The following is a 14,086-nucleotide window of genomic DNA, read 5'->3' on the forward strand; positions in this document are numbered from 1 at the left end:
CTCAACTGGCATCAGGCCACTGGCTGCAGAATCAGTGCAATATGRGCATATTCAGAGCCCCATGTTCAAATTCCAAGAGATCATCACTTTCCACTTCTTAGTAATCATCACTTTTTAGTAAAGAAATTAAGGAGCTAAACAATGAGCTTCCAAGACAAGCCAGCAAGCAGTTAAATTAAATCTTACATTTTACCAAAACCAGGAAAGAAGAGAAACCAAAAATATCCTCAAGACACCACCTGAGATAGCACAGTAACTCCAAATTTCTATCTACACTTGATTTAGAAAAAAGAAGTTATCATTAGGGTAGATAACTATTGATGTACATGACTAAACGATCAGCATATGATGCCAGAATACACCACTATCCTGAGATTTCTCTTTTAACCTCCCAACTTATAGGGTAAATTCTTTTAAATAAGCTTTTAATTTACTGATTTTTAAATCAAGAAACTTAAGACTTTGCAATTCAGGTGCCTTTCTGTAAGTTACTACACACATGCTATGACATTCATGTATTTGCCAAAATTTCTAAGAACTGATGCTGTAGTTGCTGACTGTTTTTTGCACAGGTGACCACTTCATGAGTTTTCTTTGTGTTCTTACTCCTGAAAAGTTTGATTCAACTCTATTCYATCTACTTGCTAATCTTGCTTTCCTGCAAGATTACTTCACCTAGAAGTAAAATAATAAAGAATTAACTTGCCTCTTTTCGATAGCATGTTCCTGCATTGCTTTACCAGAAAAGAAAGAAAATTACTTAACCGGAAGGAAGAAAATCAGATTTCCATAAAAAAGCTACCAAGCAACCTACTCAACACCAACTACATAAAAATTATATGGTGGTACTTGAACCAAAGGGGAACCCTTTCACTCAACAAATGAAGTGACAGGAGAATGGTTTGATCAAGGATTTAATTTCAAGAAAAAATTCTGGTGATGCAGCACCTAGTGAAGCACAGGGTATTAATCACTTATTCCCCTTCAACTTCATTAAAATYTCTTCTTCTGCTCCCACTTCAAAGCTTGCTGCTTAGAGCTTGATTTGTCCTGTTGGGTCCAGAGTGGGATGGTTCTCTAAGTCTCAGAGTTATCACCAGTGAGTGACAGGCTCCTCTGAGACACAGGTCTAAACACATAAAAGAACACACACTGTACAGTTCCTTCCACAAAGCGAGCTGCTGTCTGAACAAGCAGTCCTGAAATCCTGGATTCATTACCAGGCATGTATTTTTCCCATATCWCCTTACTTAAGCATGTACACAGACATTCCCATATTTTTAACTCCTTATTATGGGTTTMATAAATGCATGCATTGTATTCTGTTAGAAGTATGTTGAATAAAAGATTTTTTCCCACTCTTCTTTATCATCTCTAATATTTGCTGTGTTTATAGCTTTTCTTCCAACTCAACAATTMATGGTTAATTTCAATACATTATACATATGTGACAAGTTTCCCTAAAGCACAATTTGTCTGCTACATTCAAGTACAGAATCATCAGGTTCCATATGAATTCCAGCTTCTGGAAAGTTGACAACTTAGCCTAGAGTTTCAAGGAAGGTCATCATAACTTGCCCTACTCCACCTCTTTAAAAAAAAATTGCAGAAAAAGAGATACAAAGGAAATACTACATGTTCTGCATTTATCCAATAGAAGTGCTGTAGAGATAAGCAAAAAAAAAAAAAAAGAGGGTTTTTAAAAAATTACTTACAAGCAAGGATTTATTTACCCCTCTGGCTTCACTGCTGGCAGCAGTAGCAAGGCAATCCCATTACAGCTGACAGCAGCTATGTGGTGCAAACACCCTTAAAGAAAAAGAAAATAAACAAAAAGACAGGATGGTCCTTCAGGCTGGAAGGACCTGCTGGAGCCCAGCCTCCTGCTCAAAGCAAGGCCAGTGCTCCATTCAGAGCAGGATGCTTTCACCAGCCGGCTCTTGAAAACTGACTCAAAGGGTGAAGATGCTTCCTTAGAAAATTAAAGCCTCTGATTCTTTACATATGGTCATTAATAATGACATAGATCAGACACCTCCACTAGCCCTAAGCCAGTGACAAATCTTAAATTGCTTTCTTTAAATACCTTCACAGCTAATGAAGTTCAGAGCCACTGAATTACTCCAGTTTCCCAAAGCATTCCAAGAGTTTTTATTAAAGTGCAAGAAGTATCCTCTGTTATTGATGCTCAATACATTTTTWAGCAAGTTGTGCTCACAAGTGAGTACATTAATAGAGGCAGAGTTGGAGTCTCAGCTCTGAGGACTAGTGTTGACTCAAAGAAAGCAACTGGTTCTCTCACAGCCTTGGACAAGTGTTTTTAGGTGGAATAAATCAACTTGMATTTCTCATGAATAACCTATGCAGGTAAGTTTGCACACTAGTTTTTAATGTGAACTGTCACAATTGCTTTGCTGTCCCCTCGATCCAAGAAACAGTACAAATAAATCAGTTCCTACAGACAAATCCAAACAAGCAAACATATAGAAGCAAACTTATCTAAGTGATTTGTGTCACAATATTTGTTTGGGGATGATGGCTCAAATTGTCTTGCACCCAATCACTCCTTACATCACTCTCTACACACATTTCCAATGCTTCAAATAGGCTTCTGCATTTATTGACTGAGGGCAAGAGCATCTCACATGAAGACCATCACGTTAACTCCTATATACAGCATATTTTTAATACCATAAGCTGACAAAGCAACATTTTTATGGGCTGACATAAATCCATACTTTAATCTTCTTTTTCCTTTTCAAATAAAACCCACATCTGGTAAATGTTCTGGGAGAAAAAAAAAAAAACCTGAAATCTCCATAAAAAGAGGGAAATGTGACACAATTCACCAATTCTCACACAGGCAAGTTCTGCCTCAGGTTTACACACTGTCAAGAAGTTCTGCCTCAGGTTTACACACTGTCAAGTTGGTGACAATGAGCAAATAAGTACTAGCAGAGCAAACAATATTGTTACAAATATCAGGACCTGCTTGGCCTTTCCTTTAATGAAATTAAGTCACATGAACAAAGCACAGAAAGAACATCTCCCAACACATCCACAAGGCTCAGTGTGAACACAAGATGAACAGACACCATTTACACCTCAAGAGTGCTAAGAAGGACAAGGTAAYCAGTCAGACACCCTGACGATGGGTTCAGCATAGCAAAACAGAACCTGAAACTCTTTTATAGAATGGACTGATGATAAAGAATTTCTCAAAGGGTAGTCCCATCAGTTCACTACTATAGGAATTTTTAAAAAACCAACCACAATAAAAAGCTGTAAACCAATACTGCTGATTCTTTACTTTGTARTATCTTTTGAAGGTCTGTATTAATTCTCCACATCAGGAGTAAATCCACTGCAGGAAATCATATCAAAAACCCATGTTTTTTTGAAAGTATCTATGAAAATTAACCAAGTCAAACTGCTCAAGATTTGCCTTGGCTTTAGTGTCTCATTTGAACATCAGGTGTAGTAGAAAGCACTCATGTTGGAGCATTAGAGTTATTTCCCTTTTTCTAGTTCAACAAGCACAGTACTGACTTTATTAAAACATTGCAGGAGTGAGGAAGAGAGAGAAAACACAACACAGCAACATGAAAACTGTTGGGTACGCAACGAGATTATTTTGAACTTCCATCAGGCTTATAAGCCCACAAACCTTCACAGAAAGCTCTGTATGCTCAAACAGCACTGGAGCACTGGCATTAGAGTCACTACTTTGCAGGAAAACTAAAGAAAAGRTTACAAGGAAAGATGTTGCAAGGATACCCAGTACTTAATTTGCCACACAGTAGCTACTGGTCCCAACTGCTGGGTTAAACTCTACACACTTCCCAACTCCTGGGTTACAATTCACCACTGCCTCCAAACCAATTAGCTTGTAACAAATTTGTCTCTTTCCGTCTGCCCTTCTCTCATAGCTTTGTCCACTTCAAGTCGAAACTTTCCTTTGCCCCTTGTCCCTCAAAATGTTAAGTATCCCATAAGAACACAGAGTTGACAAAATGTTAAGTATACCATAAGAACACAGAGTTGAAATTTCCCTGAGCTTCTTGCAACTTGCTTGAGCTTCTTGCCAGCAGAGATGCTGCAGCCCAGCTACATTGCCTCTGTCACCGCACTCAAGGTGCCAGGGAAATCACTTAACATCTTCCACGGGCATTTCCCCTCAGTTATGTGACAGCCACAGCACACATGGCTTCTGTGACTCGAGGAGTGGCTCACAGGGGGCATGGTTAGGCCATCATCATTCCATCTGTGCCTTTCCCACTGTGGCCAGTTAATCAAGAACTTGGTTCAGGGYTGGACTTCATTACAGGGACATTATCCTGGGAATGCCAACATTCTCACCCTCTCAGGATGGGACATGCACTCACCAGCTGCTGGGTTAAGGTCTAATTAGTCATCTAATAGCCACACCTTTTATGTTTGCAGGAAAAAAAAMCCAACTGATAAGYAGTGGTTAGATACCCAAAGAAAGTTCACCTTGTAATTTTGTACTAAGGTTTGACCTATGAATAAAGCAAGTCAGATGGCTCCCCCTGCCAAKATAAAAATCAAAGCACAGAGATTCTCATCTGCCTTGAAATCTTGAAATCCCAGCAATGAAGAGTTTCAGCATTACAGTTGCACATTGTGACATCACCACAAGAGATTTAAATATTCTTTTTTTCATTARATCCCTTCCAGGGATGGGGCATCCACAGCTTCTCTGGGCAACTTCTTCCAGTGCCTCACCCCCCTCACAGGAAAGAATTTCTTCCTGATACCCAATCTAAACSTCCTYTCAGTTCGCTTGAAGCCATTCACTCTTTTCCCCTGTTGTTTAATTTTGTACTCCATTACAGAACTGTCTTCTCCCTACCACATGCTTTATGTCCATGTCAGCAAGAAAAAGATGAGTATTCTTAAAAATGGTATATACATGGAATGCTATTCTCATTCATACTGGTCAAGCTGAAGATAATAGAGGTCTTTTGAAATAAAATACAGTTTGTCCAGAGATCATTGTGGACTATTAAAGTAAACCATGGTCAGGAAGCATATAGATTTCCAATTATTTAGGTTTTTGCGTATACACTTACAATGACAAGCGTGAAGGGCACTGCAAAACAGGAAAGAAATATCCTTGCAGCATATATTTAAATAAAACCAGTCATCCTCTGCTCTGCTGCCCACAATGAAAGCAAATGTATTTTTACARAATTTGAGGTAATATTTAAGTTTTTTAGAACAAAATAATATTGTCTAGAGGTGATAGAACATTTGTCAAGCACTTGGGAAGACGCAAGACTAAGACAGGAAAGTGTATTGGCCATTTCCTTCCATTTATGTCATATTTTTATCTTCCAGTGTGTAAATATAAATTCAGAAAATATTAGTGATTTAAAAAAGTCAAAACTTAGTGGTTTATGCCCAGGGAGGGACACATAGGGCTCTTGCAGCTGGTAATATTGGTATATTGTAATATGAGTTCCTTACCCTGTGCTGAGGATGGATATTTTTGTCATGATAAGTAGTGTACATAAAAAATATTTACCTGCCACAGGCACTTGAGTATTAGAGTACAACAATAAAACCCCAAAACACTAAGGAATGCAACTGTATTTAAGTGTTCTGTACATCTGTAATGGTTAATGCTTCTAAGAAGCTCCCGGAAAAATAATCAAAGCTGAAGAGTGAAGGGAAAAGTAGCTGATAAATGAAACTAAGCATCTTGTCAAGAAAGATAAAAATGTGGTTAGAGGTCAGTGAAGGACAAGGGGAGAGAGAGAGAGAGTGGAAGAATTCTAGAAAATTTGTGGTTGGGCTTCCCTGAAAGGCTAAGGCAGGAAAATGCCATCAACAAAAACACTGTTCTCCCAGGAAGCAGGGGGAATGAGCACTGACAGGATGTCAGGACACAAAGGAACAGGTGCTTCGTGCAAGTTAAACCCAACTCCTGGACAAGGAAACAGCAAAGTAAGTGTTCCCCCTACTCTGCTCCAAACAGCCCGGCAGCAGAGGAATTGGAGGAATTCTCTGTGGCTGTGAGATGTGAAGGGAAAGTGCCTGTGTCTTTCCCTCCYATCTAAAATCAAATTCTGCAAGCAGAGAGGCACCTGTGATGCCTAAAACAAAAGCCATTACTGGAAAACCATTACTTCATGAAGGAGTGTTTAGRAAGCCTGGTGGCAGAGCAGAAAGGGGTAGCAGTGCCACCAAGCACACACAGGGAGAACAAGTTTCTAATGGGAAATGCTAAAAGAATGACAGCAGGAAACCAGCAAGAGCTGGGAAAGAGCTCCATGTTTCAAAAAGCACATTTCAAATCCAGCATAGAATCATGGAATCAGAATGGCCTGGGCTGGAAGGGACCTAATGACCATTCCTGAGGCCGCCCTACCATGGACAGGGACACCTTCCACTAGCCCAGGCTAATGATGCAGGCTGATGAGGTGCTCTGCAATGAGTTACCAGCAGAAGACCAGCAAGTCCTAACAGACCAAATATCCAAACCCCCTTCAGTCTTGATAAGAGTTTAAGTAAAAGCAAACCTGCTGCTTCAGTACTTTTAAAATTGTGATTTCTGGCTGCTGGCAGGAGCCCAGCACTCTCGCACCATACCTAGGAAAGGTGAGCCTCTTCCCTTAATTTTTGTTTCAGAAAACGACCAATCCAATTTTGAGCACACTCAAAACTGTCACCAGCCAACTCACACTTGGCTCCCTTCCTGTAACACACACCACCTCCTGAAACCATGTGCCCCTTATCATCCAGCCTAGCCCACATGGACTGCAAGTTCCTTTTCTTCACTGAAAACACAAAGGAGGTTAGCAGTGGGCTAAAGAAGAATCTCATCTTAATTCCTGAGTTATGAGATCGGACTGAGTTTTTGTTTAGCTGATCACCATCACAGATGTCCACCCTCACTGCATCAAAAGCCACCTAAAGAGAACTCTCCGTGGTTTCACACAGAACAGCTTAACCCCAAGCAGCACTGCTGYAGGCTGTATCAAGCTGGTCGCTTTCTCGTCTGTTTCTGGGAAATAAGGAAACAGCAGGGTACCCTATTTGTTATGTAAACCTTGCACATTTCATTTTGTTATGCTCCCCAAAGATGAGCCCAAAGACTTTAGTTTATGGTATATTTCAGTTTGAAACAAAGCCTAAATTCAAAGGACATGAGCAGGTAGACTCCTAAGTAAATACAAGAACTGAAGTGAAAGAACACTGGGAGTAAAACAGAAAATTCCTTTTCTAATCAGAGTATTTCACAAACTCTTGTTAATTCAGTCGTTTTCTGGCAGGACTTGTTCACTAGAATGAGTTCTGACAAAAGATTCTAGTCCATCATTTACCAACTCCTTAAAAAAAATCATCTATGTTCCCTTGTATGCTAAATAGCCTTTGTTGTCTCTTTGGAGTATCAGGTTACCAATTCCAATTCCATTAACCGCATGAAAACACCGCATTGTATTCAGTGTGACTGTTCTTTGTTAGTCCTGGTGCTCCTCAGTGCTGCTTCCACTGCTTGAAATACAAAGTCTCCAACATGCAGCTTATTCGAAGTTTCTATCCTTGCTCCCAATGAAAACAGTGCAAATGCTTGTATTGACTTGGAGGTGTGGATAAAGTCCAGAGCAAGCTCTTTAAAAAAAAAAAAGAATAAAAACACAAAACCAAAAAGGCACCACAATCACTTCTTGGTGGGCAARGATGTTTCTCTCTGGATGGGAAATATTATTCCAGGTACTACTGCTAGTTAATATGGCCGGCACACAGCCGCAATGGCACATTTAAGCATTTGCTCTCTTGATTCCCAATATCAACTTTTAAATGTTATTAGCTGTGGCATCTTCTTACTTTCTTCTCCAGGAAGACTCTGACATGTGCAGCCACTGATGAGTTCCTTTTTAACTTCCCTTCATACGTCACAGAGAAGAGGGAGAAGAAAAACAGGGATAGACACAGATTTTGCAAGTGTTCAAGGGCCTTTAAAAGGTGCAATTTAATATGGAACTGGGGGATTTGCATCAAAGAGYACTCTCTCCTCTGTTTGCAATGAAAAGTGACTTTTTTATAAAGTTCACCTAGTGCCAGTCRTCAGAATTCACATTAGTATTAATCTCCTGGATAATTGCTATAAATTCACTAATTGTCAAGTTACATGCAGCTTTTATAGGGCTTTAAGCTTAGAATTTAAGAAACAGAGTGACAAGCAAATATCTACCTTTCAAAAAGCAACAAAGAATGCTTTGCTCTCAATCCCAGTTTACTCAGGAGGAGGTGATCACAATCAGTACAGGCATGGTAGGAGGGAAAGGAAGGGAGAGGACAGAAAGCAGATACGATCTGTTGAAGATCCCCAAACAGCTCTGACAAGAACAGCAGACCCTTCAACCCCTAAAGCCACACTGTCTCCCCACTTCATCACAGACATAAAACATCTGGCTGCCCAGTGGAATTACAGCCTCTCTTCATCCATGCTCACAAAACTGCTGACTGACAGCAAAACCTAAAGTTTTCAAAGGTTCTTCCGGAAACTCCAAACTCCTTTCGAACAACAGCTTGGAAACATTGACAAACACTTCAGGGGCCCAAAAATGTTTCAGCAAGACTTCCAGTTCACTTGAAACAAAAGGAAGTGCCAGCTCTGAAGACTCCTGGGGAGAATACAATAAAAAGAAAGCACCAACAGCCTGGCCAGTTTAAAACCAGATGATCCATAGACATAGCAAGGTGCACACTGCAAACACGTCAGGTACTGTTGCAGTAAGGGAAGTAAGACTCAAGGTTACACCGAGTACAGCTTTCAAAGCAAGTAAATAAATTCAAACTACAATGTCAACCCTGGAGCAAGGGCAGAAGCTGGAAGTCAGTTGCATTACACATTTCTAGAAGTTTCCCTCCCCTTTCTGCTCAAAGGGGTAGTAAGGCATTAAAATCTGACGTCTCAAAATACCATAAAAACATCACAACTGCCAACACAGGGAGAAAACCTTCCTTTCAAAGGCATAGATGTCACACCACAGTACTAAGGAGGGAGCAATACCACAGCAGAGGACAACATTCAAGCTCACCTTTAGAGCTCTGCTGCTTGCTTGCAGGTGAAAAACAAATCCTGGAGTGCCTCATAAGTTTTCCAAGCTCAAATATCCTCTTAGTGCATCTGCATGAGCATTTTCCATTGACAAAGAAGGTTAAACCCTCTTAGCTGAAACATACATTGCTTTATCTACAGAGCTCATGCCAACCATCCAAATGAATGTCAGTCCACACAGAAAAACTTCAAGCATCCTTACAGGTTATCAACAGATTATTTGTAGCCTCTGTGTTAATATTTTCCTCAGTGTCCCACTGTCTAGGACTATGTAGAGCACACAGGCCATGATATGAAGATTCATTCGGCAGTGCAGACATGTCTTGCACAGTGGACTCCAGTATTGGAATTTAGGTAAAAACATAAATTACAATACTTGGAATTGGYAGCATCCTCATGTATTATAATGCACAAGTACACTGGTGTTTATTTAGTTACTGTGGATGAAGTTGTGAAACGTTTCCCCAAACTCAATCTGAAACAGCACAAGGCAATTTGCTCCAATTWAACTTTACTGGTCATATTTTGGAGCTAAAATTAATCCAGTAATCACTACCTTTAGAGACATGAGTGATCCACAGATAACTCTCTATGAACTATTCCACATGTTTTGAGAAAAAAAAAAGAATTAACTTTTTATAAATATTTACTCATTTAAATTACAGACCTAGCTTGCTACTCACACAGAGGACACTACAGAGACGACCGTCTGTCCTCATTACCATTCTTCCCTTCTTGTGCTAAAGATAGCATAGAGAGTAAAAATAAATAAATCCTCAACAGCATTAGGAATTAGACAATGTCATGTTGAAAGATACCCCAAATGAGGAGCCTTATCTCTCCTGGCTGGCTGGGAGGGCAAGGGGGCTCTGACCCACAGAAGGGAGGTAGCACTTAAGCATCCCCTAGGTGGTCTCTYTGCAGCAGGCTCCATTCCCAGCTGTAATTGCTTGTCAGTCCTAAGTGGATGCCTGAACACTCTGGAAYAGTTCAGCGGAGTATTTAAACAGATGGATGGTACAGGCCACTGGAACAAACCCCGTTTTTCCCTGGCTGCGGCTCTCTTTCAGCRCATTCCTTTGAAGTCTGTGCCACTGAGGAATCAACAACAGCTGAGAAACATGTGTTATCATACAACACCGAGCACAGCCACAGCGCTGCACAGCAAGATGCTTTTGTGCAATAATCCTGGACTACAGAAAGCATTACAGGGTCTTTTGTTGTGGGTGAGCCCGTTTTCCAAGCACAACAAGAAAGTAAACAGATTGCTCCCTCCTGAGTGACTCAAAAGCAGGAAGGTGAATTAAGCGGATTTCTCAAGCCGCTGCTATCTGAAAGCTCACAGTGCCTGTCTCCTCGAGTCCTTTCAGATACCTTCAACACTCTGCATATTTATGTCATCACAAAGATGACCAGATGCTTGCAGAGATCCAGGTGAAGTAACAACCCAGAGAGGTCTGCAGTTCCCGTGGCAGATGTGACAAACCCCCATAAGCTACAGCTCAAACCCTCCTTCCCAAGCAGGACAAATTCTGTGATCTCAGCTTCACAGGTGACAAACTGGAGAGAGACAGAGCAGGACGGCACCACTTGGCACACACACAGACCAGTCAACCTCCTCCCTGCACCTTATCAGCGCAGAGGAAGATAACATACAGCCCTCAGAACAGTCAAGGGAGAAAATAACATGAGCCATCCTCTTATCAGCCAAGAAAACCACTCCTTGTCAAAGATGTGAAATCACCACGTGCTTTGAAGGGGAATGCGAAGGGTAGGAAGSATTAGTTATTTATGAAACTGAATTGGAGACCAGATTTAACTGTCCGGATTCAGAAGCATAGAGCTGGCTACGTGCATATGCAGGAGAACAGCAAGTTATACACATGCAACGCATACATACACACAAACACTCGCCTAATAGCAAGCTCCTACAGAACCAAGACTCATTTTTGCTGAAGAGAGACGAGCAACAGGTTAGAGACTTGCATTTACAAAGTATCCCAGTCTCAAACAAAGGCAGGCACTGAGATTACAATGAGCCTCATCACACTGTAAAGCCTCAACCCCACCATGAAAAAACTTAACAGGAAAACCTAGGCTTTCAAAAAAGCCCCAAACATTTACATTTAACGTCAAGATATAAGTCTTAAAGACTTAAAAACCCAAGCAGAAACCTAAAATTAGAAAGCAAATGAATGCACTTGTGGACTGAGCTAAATTCATAATTACAGACCTCACAAAATACCAGGAACGCAAGCATCACGCTGAGGGGGGTCCTGAGCCCAGTCCCCATAGGACAGTTTTCCATCCTGCAATTCAGTGTAACAGCTTCTTTCTGGAGAGGTCAACAYTGTCCTTTATATTCAGCTTGAGGGAGACTTCAGGGACCACAGAAAAAGCAAGAACTGATACTGTCAGAGATATTCAGGGGATAAAAATAGCCATAGTCTCAAAACCTTTGCAGCAATGCAAAAATCCAGTGTTGCTCAAAATAAATGGTGATGCTCAAGATCTCGACAACTTTCCAAGAATGAGTATTAGCACAAGCCAAATTACCTGATCAACAATCAAAATGACAACTGAACAAGCAGTAACACATTTACACATAATTATTCTTACAWATCATGTGTAAAAGCACTTAAGAGAATCAGGAAAATCTCACTATCCCATGAGGTACAGGGAGGAAGGCAGCTGAGGCAGGAGGTCACACTGCCCTGCCATGGCAGAAGCAGGAACAGAACCCACCATCCTCAATGYTCAGGCTCTGCACTTTTAGCAACTCAATCTCCTTTATTCTTTTTCAGAGAATCCCTCAAACAGATACTAAAAAGTTATATTAATCAACTTAATTTGGCTCTTAAGAATTATTGCTGGTGTTTTCAGTAACGGTTCAAAGTACAGTTTTGAAAGACTTTAACTTCTTGCTGAATATGCCTTGTTATTTTTCTCCATTTCCCCCCATGCTAAACTTCTTCATCTCCAGTAAAGATTAAAAACAAGATAAATTCAAACAACTCCCAGGCTCATGAGGGTGGAAAGGATGGAGAGAGAGCTTAACTGAAGTGAACCACCTTTATCTCTCAGTTGTCCTAAAGGGTACACAACTAAACACAGTGAATCCCAAGCAGTCATTTCAGTTCCCTCGGCAATTCATTCCATATCAAATAATTTTTTTTGCCCTAAGATCCACAGAAGTACTTCCAATTTAATGGCTAGCCTACTTTCCAATGAGATATCATCAAACAAAAAGTTAATCCGAAATTAAATTTTCTCACTTCTTTCAAGAAAGAGGGGAAAAATGCAGGGCTGATTTTATTTGYAGTTCAGCCACACGGGGTTTTGGACTTTTGGAATGGTATCTATGAAAAAAAAGGTAGTGTAACAGATCCAAGAAKCACCTCTGATCAAAAGAGTTGACACTTTATTCACAAGCTACRCATTCTCCACTGAAAAGACAAAGCTCTTTACTTTTACAACACTTAACACAATCGCACCACTCCCAAACACAATTAGCTGGGAGCCTGAAAGCCCTTAAACAGGTGTCTTTGCAGAAATCATTAGGCAATTGATTTACCCGCTCTCCACAGCCCGGCAAACACTCAATTTCAACGCGTGATGCTGACTRGAGCTGAGGCAAAAACTCGCAAGGTCCGAGCCAGACTTCCTAAACCCCACGACAGCACTTTCTGCCACGGACGTGAGCAGTTTCCAGCGATTTTGTTAAAGGTGTCAACCTCCGACACACCTGCAGCTTGGGGTTGGGAGGCGTGACAGGTGTAATTCCAAAGGAGACACCGAAATCTGTAACCTTCCCCTGCCTCCTGATTTTCCACGCTGAAGAAACCCAAGAGCAATACTGAGATGCAGTTTAGCACACCACTCTCTTGGCATAATAAGTCACGACTCTGCTGAAAGAAAACATACCGGACTAGCACAACCCCAAAACAGACCCTGGAGCAGATCTTCCCAACACTTCAGAGCTGGATGAACCAAGGAGCAAAATCCATCTCCTTACCCTTTAAAGTTCATGCCTCTGTATTGTCCTACCGTACTTTATTTACTCAAGCTTTTCTCATCAATAGTACCCCGCGAGGGGAAAGGAAAAAAAAAAAGAAAACTAACAAAAAAAACCCATCAAAAAGTCTCATGCATTCCCTTCTTGCAAAACACATTTTCTTCTARTATTTTTTCTTACTGGGGAGGAGAGAGAGAGGGAAGGGTTGGGACAGGAATAAAAGAGATTAATCGTGAAACAAACCGACACTGCCTGGAGAAGGGGGAAGGAAAAAAAGACCAAAACAAACAGTCCACGTAGCAAAAGAGAAAAAAAAAGGAAAAGGAGAAAAACAGGTTTAATTTTTCTTTCCGGGGACAGGAAGACAAGGGGAAGGGGAAAGAAAAACTACTACAAAGATTTCCCAYTGTAAGAAAAGTAGTTTTCGAATTCCCTTCCTCAAGGACACCGAGAAATAKCCCTTACTTTTCCACGCGATGCCCAACGGAGAAAGATAGAATGCCAGGAGAGACGAAAAGCCGGAGGAAGCCGGGGAAGTAGCGAAGGAAGAAGCGAAAGGACRGAACAGAGTGCGAAAGGGCTGGGAAGAGGCGAAAGTGGGAACGGCAGAGCCGAAAACGCCAAAAACCGCAAAAAAAAMCCTTTAAAAACCCSAACAAACAAAAAACCCTATGAAAATCCGAGGGGACGTGGGAAACGGGCGAAAGGCAGGGGAAAGTTGGCGAGCGAGGAGGAGGCAGGGAAGGGTCACAAACCCGCAGCGGGGACGAGCCGGGAGCTGCGGGAGAGGGAGCGAGCGGGGCAGGGGAACAAGMCGAGCTCGGCAGGGCAGRGCAGSGCRGMSSWGCRCKKMCSCGCACTTACCGACCTACCGCCCTCCCGTCCGTCCGTCCGTCCGTCCGTCCTCCGTCCCTTCGCTCGCTGTGCCGGCAGCGGCTCCGGGCGCCCGTCCCGCAGCGGCTCCCGGGCAGCGCCAGCGG

At 41.6% G+C, this 14,086-nt stretch overlaps 1 protein-coding gene across 4 annotated transcripts in view; it reads right to left on the bottom strand.

Moving 5' to 3' along the window:
- Nucleotides 1-14,080, bottom strand: part of RASSF8 (Ras association domain family member 8) — an 82,736-nt gene extending 68,656 nt beyond the window's left edge. For 2 of the 4 annotated variants that reach the window (XM_057370523.1, XM_057370520.1), the window contains exon 1: nucleotides 13,971-14,080. The gene's annotated coding sequence lies outside the window, so the exon portion shown is untranslated. Of the gene's footprint in view, nucleotides 1-1,715; nucleotides 1,929-13,970 lie in introns of those variants that run through there. The other 2 variants (XM_057370522.1, XM_057370518.1) reach the window with 1 other exon arrangement.
- Between the last annotated feature and the right edge of the window lie 6 nt (nucleotides 14,081-14,086).

This window comes from Malurus melanocephalus, unplaced genomic scaffold (genome assembly GCF_030028575.1).
Source record: "Malurus melanocephalus ecotype Western Australia unplaced genomic scaffold, MMel_1.1 scaffold_128, whole genome shotgun sequence".
NCBI lineage: Eukaryota > Metazoa > Chordata > Aves > Passeriformes > Maluridae > Malurus > Malurus melanocephalus.